Here is a 14,362-nt window from a genome sequence, read left to right as displayed (position 1 = left end):
CACCCTGTGCATCTCTTCCAATAAACCGATAATGGTAAGTAAAGCATTTTCCTGAGTTCTGTGAGTCATTCTAAGGAATTAATCAAACTTGAGGAAGGGGTTGTGGGAACTCCTACTTTTTTAGCCAAGTCAGACAGAAGTGCAGGCGGCCTGGTGACCCAGTACTTGTGATTGGCCTCTAAAGTGAGTGAAGTCTTGTGGGACTGAGCCCTTAAACCTGTGAAATTTGATGTTATTTCTGGGTCGTTAGTGTTAGAATAGATTGTAGGACACCCAGTTGGTGTCAGAGAATTAGTGTTGGAAAAGAGGCCGTGTATTTGGTGTCAAGGACACTTAACCCCAGTGTACAAATGGAAACAAACCAAATCTTCAGGAGACTGCTCAGCTCAACATTAAGTTAGTATGTGGAAGAGCTGTAACTCAAAAATCCTCTTAACCATATCTTGGGTTGTCACCCCTCCCATCAGATGGGGAAAGAACCTGTCTATCTTTTAACATAATACATTTTTATTATTTATTAGTCATGTGTTCAAATTTCTTTTGAACTTAATTGAACTCTTTCATCAATTAATGGCCTTGATGAAATTGCTTGTAATTTTGACTGCATTTATTTAATTAAAATAATGTTACTTACCCTTCTAAACAGCCGGACAAACAGCTGAGAAAGTGTAAGTTCTTTAGCTTGATTTTCTTCAGTTCCTTCTATATTTTAAGTAGGACACAAATATCTCTGTAAATAAAAATAACTTTCTCCCAACCCATTTGGAAAATATCCCAGACTTCCTCTTCATGCCTTGCAAGGTTGCTGCTGTCTAGTCATTATTACTATTCGTGGGTTGTTGTTTTTTTTCCCTTTAACATAAGTGATCCTCCCAGGAATAGCTTGATCACCAGATGTTTGGCCAGCAGTATTTGTCTTATTCTGGTTTTTCAGTTTTTCTGAAATAGGCTAAAAGGTAATAACTCCATTCCTTCCCTTGGTCTAAGATGATTTTACTCAATTGTTCTTGAAACTTCCCTTGGTAAGTGATTTGGGACCATAATGAAAAGAGAGAGGGTAGAGTATATTTTATACTGGTCCCCTATGAATTGACCTTTATTAATTGAGGATTTTGACACTTATTTCAGTTTGAGTGGCTATGGGTGTTTAGAAATGAAATTGTGGGACTTGAAAGCTAGAAGGGACCTCAGAGATCATCCAACAGAGGAGCTTATTTCTAACTGAGGAAATGAAAGTTGTCAAGGTCAGCCATAAATCTGATACTCTGGCTTGGTGAAAGAAACCTAAGTTTCAGAATCTCTCTGATGTAAATCTAGAGACATGATAAGAAACTCAATTTGTGGCAGCATTAACATGGTTTAGCCTGGAAGCAAGCAGCCTTTGTGACTTTTCCAGATTATTAACAGTGTTTGAAATCTCTTGATGTCTTCAGGACCAATAAACTCTACCATGTACTTTTATACTTCTCAATTAGTGAATTACACAATAAACCTCAGTGTACAAAACAGGTACAAATGATATTAAATTAGAATGCAGTTTTAAGTAGAATTTTGATTTATTGGAAAATAAATTAGTGAGAAAACTTACATTTGTGAAATGCTTTATTAGAGTATATACATATTTCACTTCCAAATCTAGCTTAAAACAACTGAATAGATATACCACAATTCATTTAATCAGGCCCCTTTTGATGTGTATTTAGGTGGTTTCTATTCTTTTGCTTTTATACACAATGCTACAGTGAATATTTGCTCACTGCGTGTGTGTGTGTGCGTGCGCGCGTGCGCGTGTGTGGATAAATTCCTAGAAATTTAATTGCTGTGTCATTAGAATATGTTTGCTTTTAGTTTTGAAAGATGTTATCAAATTGGCCTCCAAAAAATTCTATCAGTATACATTGTCACCAGCAGTGTGTGAGCAAGCTTAATTCTCTCATGCTTTCATCAACATGGTATGTTAATTTTGGTCTTTGCTAATTTGAAAAATTGTTCTAAGTGTAGTTTTAATCTTCAGTTTTTATTATATGTAAAATTGAGTAACTTTTTATATGTTTAAGAGCCATTTGGGGCCCTGGCTGGGTAACTCAGTTGGTTAAAGTATAGTCCCAGTCTGCCAAGGTTGGGGGTTTGATCCCTAGGCAGGGCACATACAAGAATCAACCAATGATACATAAATAAGTAGAACAACAAATCGATGTCTCTCTCTCAGATCAATAAATAAAAATTTTTAAAAGCCATTTGTATTTCCTTTTCTGTGAACTATTTGTTCATATCACTTTGTCCATTTTAAAAATTGGATTTCTGCCCCTCTTATTGAGCAGTAGAAACCTTTTATGTGTAGAGTAAAGACTTGGGTTTTCCTTATTGCTTTGGTCTCTTGGCTTCATGCTAGTGGTTCAATTCCAGCTTCTTTCCCATATATGGACTTGAAGAAATTGATTTGGTCTTCTGTGGTGTGACCTGCCAGCTATAAGTCAGCCACTGACTATGCCCTGCCTGGGGCCACCTCGTATGAGCCACAAAGTGGTCTGCAGATGGTCTCGGACTTTAGTTCTTTCTGTCCTTTTTCATCTGAAGAATATTTTATTTGGAATAAAGGATAATAACTTAGACCACATATTCTTTTATATATATATATATATATATATATATATATATATCTTTATTGATTTCAGAGAGAGGAAGAGAGAGGGAGAGGGAAAAACATCAATGATGAGAATCATTGATTGGCTGCAACTCAGGCATGTGCCCTGACCGGGAATCGAACCCTGATCTCCTGGATCCTAGGTCAATGCTCAACCCCTGAGCCACGCCCGGCTGGGCTAGACCACATATTCTTACCCACATCAACCCAGCAAAATCTTAGGTGGTCCGCAACTTCTGTTAAATTTATTTTAAATTTAGTTATTTAGAATTTGGAGATCAGAACAAATTATCCCATAGAAACCATGAAAAAGTTGATACTTACATTTTCATGCAGGTGCTTTCAGTATATGTGCTGCCGAAGCGAGCACCGTGCGGGTGCTTTCAAAACCCTTTAAACCAATAGTGTGTCTTAAATGATACAGTATTAGTATGAATCTTGAATTTCTCTGATCCCAACTTAGCCCTGAAGAGAAGCAGAGTCTGACACTCCAAACTATGTCTTTCGGGATACTGATTTTAAGCTAGTTATTAAAGAACAGAAGAATCAGGAAAAAACTTTGACCTCTTCTCTAACTGCCTAAGAGGAATTTAGACAGAGGACCTGCACCAGGAAGGGAGATAGCATCAGATTACTAGTTTAATATAAACTAATGTGTGACAGACAGGGAGGTCCATTTGTTCCAAGTCTTCTCAGTGTCTCATTGTTTAAGATGGCTCAGCAAACATTTATTTACGAAACAATTTGCTTTTCCATGTCCATGTGAGTTGCCTTCCTCCCCAAACCGCTACCCTTCCTCCCCTTCTCCTTAGCTCCAGAATAACATATGAGCCTCAACTGCCCAATCTCTCGGGGGGTCTCATTATGGCACTCCAGAATGTGCATCTGTATAAAATAAAAAAAAAATCTACCTCTGTTAATTTGATTATTAAACCAGCTAGGAGAACTTAGAAGATGGAAGGAAAATTATTTTTTTTAGCACTCACAGATCTTTTTTCCAGTCTGAACCCTGAGTCCCTCAGATTCTCAGGAAGGGCTGGGAGTTGAATAGGGTTGGCAGTGCTGGGAAAAATATTAAGTAGCTGGATAGGAGATACATTGAATTGGTGTTAAGGAAGTCCAAAGGAAAAGGGTGGGAAGGCAATCTACATGTTTGGTAGTTTGAAATTTTTATGCTATTAAACTGTATGTTACACATGATAGTTAAAATATCAGTTTGATTTAATGATGGGAACTGAATTATAGAAAATGCGTGTATGAATCAAATGATTCACCACTATTTGAGGAATACAGCATAATGAAGATCCTATTAATTATTGGTCAGGTGGTCCCATCTAGGAAGAAAACAAGTATAGCCCTGGCTAGTGTGACTCAGTTGGTTGGAGCATTGTCCAGTACACCAAAAGGTTGCAGGTTCAATTCTTGGTCAGGGCACATGCCTGGGTTGTGGTTCCATCCCTGGTCAGGAAGAGTAAGCGAGGCAGCCGATCCATGTTTCTCTCTTGTGTAGATGTTTCTCTCTCTCTCTCTCTCTCTCTCCCTCCCTCCCTCCCTCTCCCTCTCTCCCCTCCCCTCCCTCTCTCTCTTTCTCACACACTCTCACTCACTCACTCACTCACTCACTCACTCACTCACTCACTCTCTTCTTCTTTCTCTCTCTCTTCTCCTTTCTCTAAAATCAATAAGCATGTCCTTGGCTGAAGATTAAAAAAAACACAGAAACAAGTGAGAGTGCATTATCTCCTCGCTTAGATTCAACATGGAGTGTTCTCTGCAAGAGTGTAATGAGGATGTATTTTTCCACAGGGCTGTGCTTTCCATAGAAATTATTTCCTTCCATACATGGATCACAAGTTTTAAGATACTTTCAAGCCATTTGAACTCGCTTATTATAACAGAAATTGTCATGTACCAAATTCATTCCTTTGCACTTTTCAGTGACAAAATGGTTCTCTCATTTGTATGTATAAAACAATACCAGAAACAAAAACAAAACTCAACTGATTTTGTACTCTCTTCTGGAAGAAGAAAAGGTCCTTTGAGATGAAGATTATAATTTCAGCAACAAAGGAAATATTCAAGGCCCAGGCAGCTCTTAAATTTAGTGCTAATAATATATGAAATAAATTATAAGCTTTACGTTTTTGTCAGTTCTTGTAGGTAGATACCTGCTTACTTGCCAATGCAGAGACAAGATTACTTAATTCTAGGTGTGTTTCTAGGTGTGTTTCTTAGTGCAAGACAAATTCGCTTTAAAATGCATTCTGTTGTTATGAAATTAATGGTTAGTAATCAAAAACTCAAATGATTTTTCAGATTCTTAAATCTTTGTTTTGGAAGGGACCTTAGAGCATATCTAGTTTAGTATAGAACTCTTTTCTACCAAGTCCAAACTGCTTCCAGTGGTCTCTTCCTGCCCCCTCTTGGTCCCCTTGTCAGCTATCCTTCAGATTACAGATCTTCACTGGCTTTGAATTCAAGTTCTGTAAGGCTCTTTGTACTGCCTCCAGTGCTCTTTTCACATCCTTGTTCCCATGGCTCACTTCTTTATATTAAACACATTTCACTCAAATCTTATCTCTTCCCAGACCATCCTATCTAAAGGACTCCTCCTCAATTGCCATAACTCTATCATAAGACTGTGTCTTTTCCCCCCTTTATAACTCATGTCACTGTTGTAGGGGTGGAAAAATTTTCCCTTCTAGGTTCTTTGCTGGTCTAAGTAATTACATTTACATAAGACAGATTAACAGAAGAAAAACAAATTTAATTTTATAGGTATGGGGCTTCATAAGAATATACTAAGATACAAAGAGCAGCCAGGTAACTGAATGAAGCTTATATAACTTCATGAGCTAAGGGGTAGGGGTCTGGCATACAAAGGGGAGGAAGGTGTTTTATGGAAACTCCAGAGGAGATTTTTAGAAAACAAAGGTTGCTTTGTTATGTAGATAAAAGGTGTCTGGTAATAGCTCTTTTCCTGTTACAGGCCCCACTTTCAGTGTAAATTTAGGCAGTTCAGGGGGGAGGTGAAGAGCTTTTCCTGAATCTGTTGGGTTTTGATTGCCTTTAGCTCAAAATAATCCTTTTGCTAGAGGCATATTTTGGGGTATCAAGTCTCCTCACTGTCTGGAATGATCTTGTTTGCCTGTCTTCCCTCAGTAGGCTCCATGAGAACTGGGGCCATATCTGTGTTGTTCATTGCTGTATTCCAAAGCATCTGTAAGTAGACTGGTCCACTGTAGGTATCTGACATATTTATAAAATGAATGAGTAACCATTAATGGTTCATCGTTGCCCAGTCACTACTGAGCTGAAACCTATTTCCTTTCACTTCTACCACTGATCTTAGTTCTTCCCTCTGAAATAATTCAAATGACCTGTTTTACTCCCTCTTTTGCAAAGAGTCTTCAGACACTTGGATGTCAGTCATCTCTTACTGAGGCCCAGCTCTTCCAGTTTCCTCACCAGCTCCTTACCTGGTGGCATGGATGGGCATGGTCAGCATCCAATTATCCATCACAGGGAGTTCTTGGTTTTGTTGTTGATACCCAGCACTAGACACTGTACATTTTGTGGAGTCTGAGCCTTAGAGAGAAATAGTTAAACTTTTTTGGTCAATGTTTTTCTTTGATAAAAATTATCTTTTGCCTCCATATAAATGACCAAGGAACTATTTATATATGATGTCATTGTCAGTATTACTGTTTGAATTCTTAAAAACTTGTTTTGTTGTAGAATATAACAGTGTAGAAATACATAAAATATAAATATACACTGTAATTAATTCCTATTTATCTATCACTCAAGTTAAGAAATAGAGCATTATCATGGTCCCAGAAAGCCCTTTTATTGATGCAGGTGTTCCAGGGGTCTGGAGACCCAGGGTCCAGGGACCCAGGAGTCCACAACCCATTCTGGGTTCTTGGCTTCACGAAGGAAAGAATTCAAACTTGAGCTAGCATGGAGTTGAAAGTGAAAGTGAGTTTATTAGTGAAGCAGTGAGACAGAGAGTGGGCCACTCCACAGATGGAGGCACCCCCCCCCCCCTTAGCAGAATTTGCTTCCTTTATTGAGATTTACTTAATTGGGTGGGGGTAGGGTATTCAATAAAGGGGAGGAATATTCAGGATCTTCCCTTGAAAGGGGTGGAGATTTTTCAGAGGAGATCTGTTGGCCATTTTATGTCCTTATATGGACTTTCTGTTTCAGATCTGGTGGCATGGGTGTCCATTTAGCATGCTAATGTATTACAATGAGTGTATAATGAAACTAGGGGTTACATTTAGGTGAAATTAGTTGCCATGTTGGATTGAGCTGGTTACTGCCTGTTTTAAGTCATAAGTCTGGTGGCTGATGGTCTTCCTTCTTGACAGCGCTTGTAGCTTTTATCGGTTGCAGCTGTTTTGCCACATACCCAATCTCGTTATATATCTCTTCTCAATCTCAACTCCTCCCTGGAAGTAATTAATATCCTGATTTTTAGAAGAAACACTTTCTTGGTCATTTATTTTTTTTATGGATTTATCACTTACATATGCATCCCTAAAAATGTAGTTCAGCTTTGCCTGTTTTAAAACTATATAAATTCACTGATACTGTGTTAGTTTTCTGTTGCTTTGTGATGAATTACCACTAGCTTAGCAGTTTAAGACAGCACCCAGACATAGCCCACACTTCTGTATGTCATGGAGTGGCTGGGTTTCTCTGCTCAGGATATCATAAGCCTGAAATAAACATGTTGGCTGGGCTGAGTTCTCTTTTTTTCTTTGATTAGTTCCAAAGTTGATTTCTAAGATCCAGCTCTTTGCTCTTTTGATATCTTTATTGTTTGTGGGGGGAAGGAAGAATTTTTCCTCTACTCTTCTGGGTTTTTTCGCCTGGTCTAGTAATTAAATTGACATGAGATAGATTAACAAGAGAAAATAAACAAATTTAATTATATATGTATGTATGGGAACCCCACATACATTGTGAGAGAGTCAAAGACCTCACATACATGAAAGGTTCTGAGACAGAAAGGTAAAATGAGGCATACAGGGTGTCCCCCAAAAATGTATGCACACTTGAACAGCTGATAGCTCAGTTGATGTTTGTTTCTTTTCAGATTTGACCCATTGGAATTAATAAATTATTCAAAGTGTGTATACATTTTTTGGGGACACCCTGTATATGGCATCCTGAGTCAAGGAATGAGATAAGATACCTTGGGGTTTCAGAGGAGAGGAGGGTCATTTGCAGGACTATAAGAAGAGCAGATGTTCAGTAATGAGAAGTTTGCCCTGCCCTATAGATAGGTCATGAAAATTTATTTCTGGTGATAAGTCTTATTATGGGCAAGGCCCCCAATTTAAATTATTTAAGAGAGAGGTAAAAGCTTCTTGTGAGCCTGTGGGGTCTCTATTGCCTTCAGCTCAAAATAACCCATAGGCCAAAGTAGCACATCTTGGGGATGCATGTTCTGAACTCTTTCATGTGTTTTTCATTTCATTAATTTCTGCTGTTATATTCTTTCTTTATCTTGTCCTTGCATTTATTTTTCTGTTCTTTTTTTTTAACTCTTGAGATTCATGCTTTGTTTATTAACTTTCTAAAAAATATTTTCTGATATGTGCATATATAAGGCTCTCAGTTCCCCCCAAGCATTGTTTTAGCTTCTTCCCATAAATTTATATTTTTAAATGCCTTTTATGATTTCTTCTTTGACTGACTTATGGATTATTTTAAGAATGTACTAATTTCCAAACATGAATATTTTTAATTATTTCTTTTGTGATTGTTTTTTTTGCATACTTGCATTGTGGAGAGAGAATATCCTTGCACTTTAGTCTTTGTCATTTGTTTTGGATTGCATTATGGGCTAGCACAATATTAGTCTTTGTAAATGTTCTGCATGTCCTTGGAGGAAAAAAAAATATTCTGCAGTTCTTTGCTACAGTTTTATGTTTATTTGGTCAAGTTTTAAAAATCATCTATATTCTGATATTTTTTCATTTTTATTTTTATTTTAAATATATCTTTATTGATTTCAGAGAAAGGAAAGGAGAGGGGGAGAGAGAGACAGAAACATCAATGATGAGAGAGTCATTGATCGAGCCCGAAACCCGGGCATGTTCCCTGACCGGGAATTGAATCCCGGTCGCCTGGATCCCAGGTTGATGCTCAACCGCTGAGCCACGCCCGGCTGGGCTTTTTTCTCTTTTAAATTGCTGAATTCCTTTGCTGTTATTCTATCTTTCAGTTCTATAATTCTAATTTATTTTTTCAAATGTGTTCTTTTACCTTTTAGATCTTCAAGTCCTGTCAAAACGTTCAACCCTGGAGTTTTTATTAATTCAACCTTATAGTTTTATCAGCTGTTCCTGATAATTCTAATATTACGTCTTTCTGGGTTGTTTTCTGCTTTAGTCATTTATATTGGTTCTTGTTAGTGGTGTTTTATTACCTTGTGTATCTGGCTATTATGTACTGCATAATGTAAAGGAGAAATTATCTCTAAGGCCTAGATTAGATTGATGGTATCTTCTGTAGAGACTTGCTTTTTTTTCACCCTCACCCCCACCCTACCCACTAGCTTCAATCAGACAGCTAGCTGGTGGCACCACCAATCTGAATGTGGGACCACCTCAATCCAACGTACAGTTAGAGGTTTATTTAGGTCACACAGATGACATAAAGCTATAATTCAGTCTGTCCAAGGGGTGATTTCTTTCTGGTTTCCTCTATCCTGGGAGTATAGCTCTTTAGGATTTCTGCTTCAAATGAGTGGTGGCTTATCAAACTTCCTTTAAAAAAAAAAAAAAATTATTGATTTCAGAGGGAGGAAAAGAGAGGGAGAGCGAGAGATAGAAACATCAATGATGAGAGTCAATGATCGAGCCCACAACCCAGGCATGTGCCCTGACTGGGAATCTAACCCTGATCGCCTGGATCCCAGGTTGATGCTCAACCACTGAGCCACACCCGGCCGGGCTAAACTTCCTCCTTTTAAAAGGCTCTTGCCTTTGACTTTTTTGCCCATGGATTTGTAAGGGTTTCAAGAGCAAGCTGTTCCCCCTTTTTTTCCCTGGACCTTCAAGTGCCAGAAAGTTAAAACCACTTTGGGTGGTTTGGATTACCTTTCTGGGTTCTATTCTTTTGCCTTTATTTCAGCCAGATAATTCTTCACAATCTTGTTAAGTCTTTGGGATTTTGGGGCTGTTTTTAAAAGTATTCCCTCCAGAATTTATATTTGTCCTCAAAGGGACATTTCATCCAAATTATTTAGATATTTGAAGCTAAAATGTCTGAGTTTTTATGCCTTAAAGATTAGTGTTATTCACATAAAATTGTAGTTGTTGATGTAAGAGTGTCCAAATCTATAAAAAAAATATTATATGAGTTATTTGAGCCAAAATTTTGAGGACATGCTCAGAAGCAAGATCTCAAGGGATTGAGAAAATGCTCTAGAGAATGGCAGTTGTTGCAGCTCATTTTATACATTAGAATCAAAGGAGAAAATGTAAGGAAGGTTACATGGAATCCATCGGTGGTAGATTGAGGTGGGAGTAAGCAAAGCAGGGAAATCCCTGGGATTGGATAAAAAGTAAAATGGAGAAACACATATTTCTTTCATATTGGTGGGTACAGGACAGTTAACATTTAATATTTACAGTAAATACAGATAGTATGTAACAACGAGGAGTCTTGTGGTCTTGTGCTGTGGTGCCAGCAGTTGTGCCTGCCCGGGGTCTGGAAAAGAAAATTACTCTGATACTCCAAAGGTGTGTTATCCTAGATGCTTAAGAACAATGGGCGGGGCTCACTGAAGGGAAAGGGTGACCTTTGCTAAGTAAGCTATGGGCCTGGGATGACTTTTGGTCACAGAGCTTGTCAGCCTTCCAAGTAGCTCCCTGAGCTTGTCGGCTCTACTAAGTTGCCTCCTTTTTGTTTATATAGTTAAATTTAATTTGGCATAATTTCCCCCCCTCAGTGTGAATACTAGTAGTTAAAAGACTGTTCTTGACACCTATATTGTGTATTTACTCACACATTTAAAATCTAATTCCCAGGTTGCATTTGATTTCCACAGAGAATTGGGAGTAAATGTTCCTTACATATACTTACATACAGAACTTTTGGGGTGCTGAGTCTTCTTAGTGGGAATGATTTAATTTTCATCTCTAGTTTCCTTTGAAATGAGCCATATACCATTACTGACAGAGAGTGGAATATTTACGTTTCCTGGGTGTTCTTCCAGATCAGTCATAGAAAACGAAAGAATGATTCATCCTTAAGCACTCTGAGCATCTTTTACTTGGAATGTGACTGACTTAGATTTTCATATGGTGGCTCCTTGTTACTGATATTGCACCTCAGATGCCACGTTTTTAGAGACACCTTTCTGAGTAATCAGTCCTTTTCTCCCTTCGTAATGTGCATCGGTATCTGATAATAATCTTGTATTTTTTCCTCCTTCAGCAAAATGTAAAGCTCCATGAGGGCAAGGACCTTGCCTATATTGTTGTTCACCACTGCCTTATGTGTCTTATTTGTCCATTTCCTCAAACATGTTAGGCAGTCAGTAATACTTTAATAAATGAATAAAATAAATATTTATTAACTTTTTCTGAAGTTGTGACAGTATTTTCTCTAAATGTCACAGTCACCTTTTAAAATCTGTGATTTCATTAAAGTTTTCTAAAATATAGTGTCTGCTTTCTCTTGCCTTTTTTCAAAAACATTGTTTGTAAATGTTGGATGAAAAGTCAGTTAATAAGAATCTGACCTAAAGTAAATGTTAGAGTGACAAAGAAATATTTAGGATTAGGGACAACTGTGACTTTCTTGTTATATATTGAAGTGAAACGAGGTTAGTGTGGCTGGAGTAAAGCAAGCCAAGAGAGAGACTAGTCAGAGATGATGTCAGAGGAGGGCAAGTTAAGACCTTGTGGCTTATATGGACTTGGACTTTCACTCTTAATGATAAGGGAGGCCATTGGAGAGTTTTGAGCAGAGAAGTGACATGATCTGACTTCTCCTGAAGACTTCTGTGTAAAGAACAGGCTGAGTTCAAGGGGAGGTGAGAGTGGAGCTGTAGGGATATTTAAGTAAGTATGGTCTGCTGCTGCGCTCTCACATCAGTTCCACTGGCTAATTTGTCTATATCTGTGCCAGGAGCATCCCGTCTTAATTTCTATAGCTCAGTTGTAACCCTCAATATATTTGGTAGGGCACACTTCCAGATCCTACCCTCAAGGCTAAGCCCTCTTCCTTTTTTTATTCAGGGGGGTGTGGACTATACTTAGAACTCTGGTGTTTCACGTATATTTTAGAATCAGCTTCTCTTAATTCCTCAGAAAACCCTGGGATTTTGATTGGGATTGCATTGACTATATAGGTTAATATGGAGACTATTGATTCTTCCTAGCTTAAAATTGGGATAACTCCATTTATTTAGGTCATCTTTATATATACATATATATATATATATATGTATATATAAATTTGAATAGAGGCCTTGAACATCATGTTAAATCCTAAGCCACTTTTTTGTTGTAAATGTGATTTTTAAAAATTATATTTTGTTTCTTGTTGATGTTCACAAATGCAGTTGATATTTATATATTAAATTTATGTTCAACTACCTCGCCAACACTTATAATTCTAATAATTTGTAAATCCCTCTGAATTTTCTATGTAGATAATAATATTTGTAAATACTATTTTGTTTCCCTCTTTCTAATCCTATATATTTTATTCATTTATTTTTTTCTTATTTTACTGAGCTGGCTAGAACCCACCAGGATAATGTTTAATAATAATGTTAATAAGTATTAATTGTAGGATATCTTGTCAGGTTTTTAATTTTTAAAGGGACTGTGTCTAATATTTTACATTTAAGAATGATGTAGCTTTTTTCACATACTTTTATCTAGGATATGAACATTTTAAAAGCATTTAATTCTGGACATATTTCTCTTTAGAAAGCTTGTCGCAGTGTACATTCCTACCATCAATGTACTAGCTATAGGCACCATGCTGTACATTATGTCCCTAGGACTTATTTATTTTTTTAACTAGAAGTTTGTACCTTTTGACCACCTTCACCCATTTTGTCATTTCTTAAAGCAAGAGCATTGTTTTATATAACCACCATACTATTATCAAAATAAAATTATCATTGATACATTATTATTATATAATCTCTAGATATTGAAATTTTATCGGTTACCCTTTATAGCAAAAAATATTTTTTTTTCTTGTCCAGAATCCAGTCCAGGATCATGCATTATGTTTAGTTTTCATGACTCTTAATTTTCTTTTCTGGAACAGTTAGTCATTCTTTGTCTTTCATGACAGACATTTTTAAAGAATACAGGCCAGTTATTTAGTAGAATGTCCTTAGCTTGGGCTTGTCTCTGGTTAGATTCAGGCTTTCCCTTTTCAGAAGGAATGACACAGGAGTATGTTGTGATGCATCCTATCAGGAGACATATGGTGTTCGCTTGTCCTATTACTAACAGTGTTAACCTTGATCACTTAAGGTAGTGTCTGGCGGGATTCTTCACTATGAAATTACTATTTTTCCCTTGGTAATTGATAGGTATCTTATAGGTAGCTACTTTGAGACTAGATAATATCCTGTTTTCCATCAAACTTTCAACCACTAGTTTTATCATGTATTGATGATTCTTGCCTGAAATAATTATAGCCAGGGTAGTTGCCAAATGGTGGATTTTTTTCTAATTTCTTCACCAAATTTATTATTTGCAATTATACTCTAAGAAAAAGATTTTTCTTCTCCTCCACTTATTTATATCAGTAAGGACTGGGTGTGTATTTTTTTTATTATTCTATGGATTATAATCTGTTACTATTTTTTATTTTATTTTTAATATACATATATTTTATTGATTTCAGAGAGGAAGGGAGAGGGAGAGAGATAGAAACATCAAGATGAGTCATTGATCGGCTGCCTCCTGCATGCCCCCTACTGGGGATCGTGCCCAAAACGGGGCACGTGCCCTGACCAGGAATCAAACCTCCATCTCCTGGATCTCCTGGATCATAGGTTGATGCTCAGCCGCTGAGCCATGCCAGCTGGGCATCTGCTACTATTTTTATTTTGTTGCTCAAATGTTCCTCATTTGATCAGTGGGAATCTCTTCAAGCTGACTCCGGTGCCCTTTAGACATGCCCCATTATTCTTTGAGCATTTCCTTACTTTCAGCTGTAGCCTGGAAATCAGCCATTTCTTCCAGGAACCCTGGTTCCTTTTACTGGCGCATTAGCTGTGCTCTTGGCTACTGGAGTGTCATTGCTTCCAGGCCCCCCGGACGGAGCTAAGGAATATATGTGTGTATGTATATTTTTTGCATATTTACACACACATATCTGTTTCTGTATCTCTCTATATTAAGAACTGAGCTTATATAGTTAACTCTAATTCCAAGCCTTCCTTCCGCCTTTTCATATTTGTAACTTGCTGTTATGGGAATAAGGGACCAAACTCTCATTATCCATAATATACAGGGGTGGGCAAAAGTAGGTTTATGGTTGTTTGTGTGAAAATAATAATTAATAAATAATAATGCAATAATAAACTATTTTGTGTACTCACAACTGTAAACCTACTTTTGCCTACTGTATATACTTATTTGCTCAATCCTAGAATACACATAAAGAAATTTCATATCTCTGTGTAAAACAAATATCTAAGTAGAGTATAATATGTGA

At 37.2% G+C, this 14,362-nt stretch overlaps 1 protein-coding gene across 2 annotated transcripts in view; it reads left to right on the top strand.

Annotated features, from left to right (window-relative positions):
• CDKL5 (cyclin dependent kinase like 5) overlaps window positions 1-14,362 on the top strand; it is a 148,696-nt gene that overhangs the window by 40,713 nt on the left and 93,621 nt on the right. The window lies entirely within an intron of this gene.

Source organism: Miniopterus schreibersii, assembly GCF_964146895.1.
Source record: "Miniopterus schreibersii genome assembly, chromosome: X".
In the NCBI taxonomy this organism is placed as follows: Eukaryota; Metazoa; Chordata; class Mammalia; order Chiroptera; family Miniopteridae; genus Miniopterus; species Miniopterus schreibersii.
The sequence above is the reverse complement of the archived record's forward strand: the minus strand, read 5'-3'. Positions and strand labels throughout refer to the sequence as shown.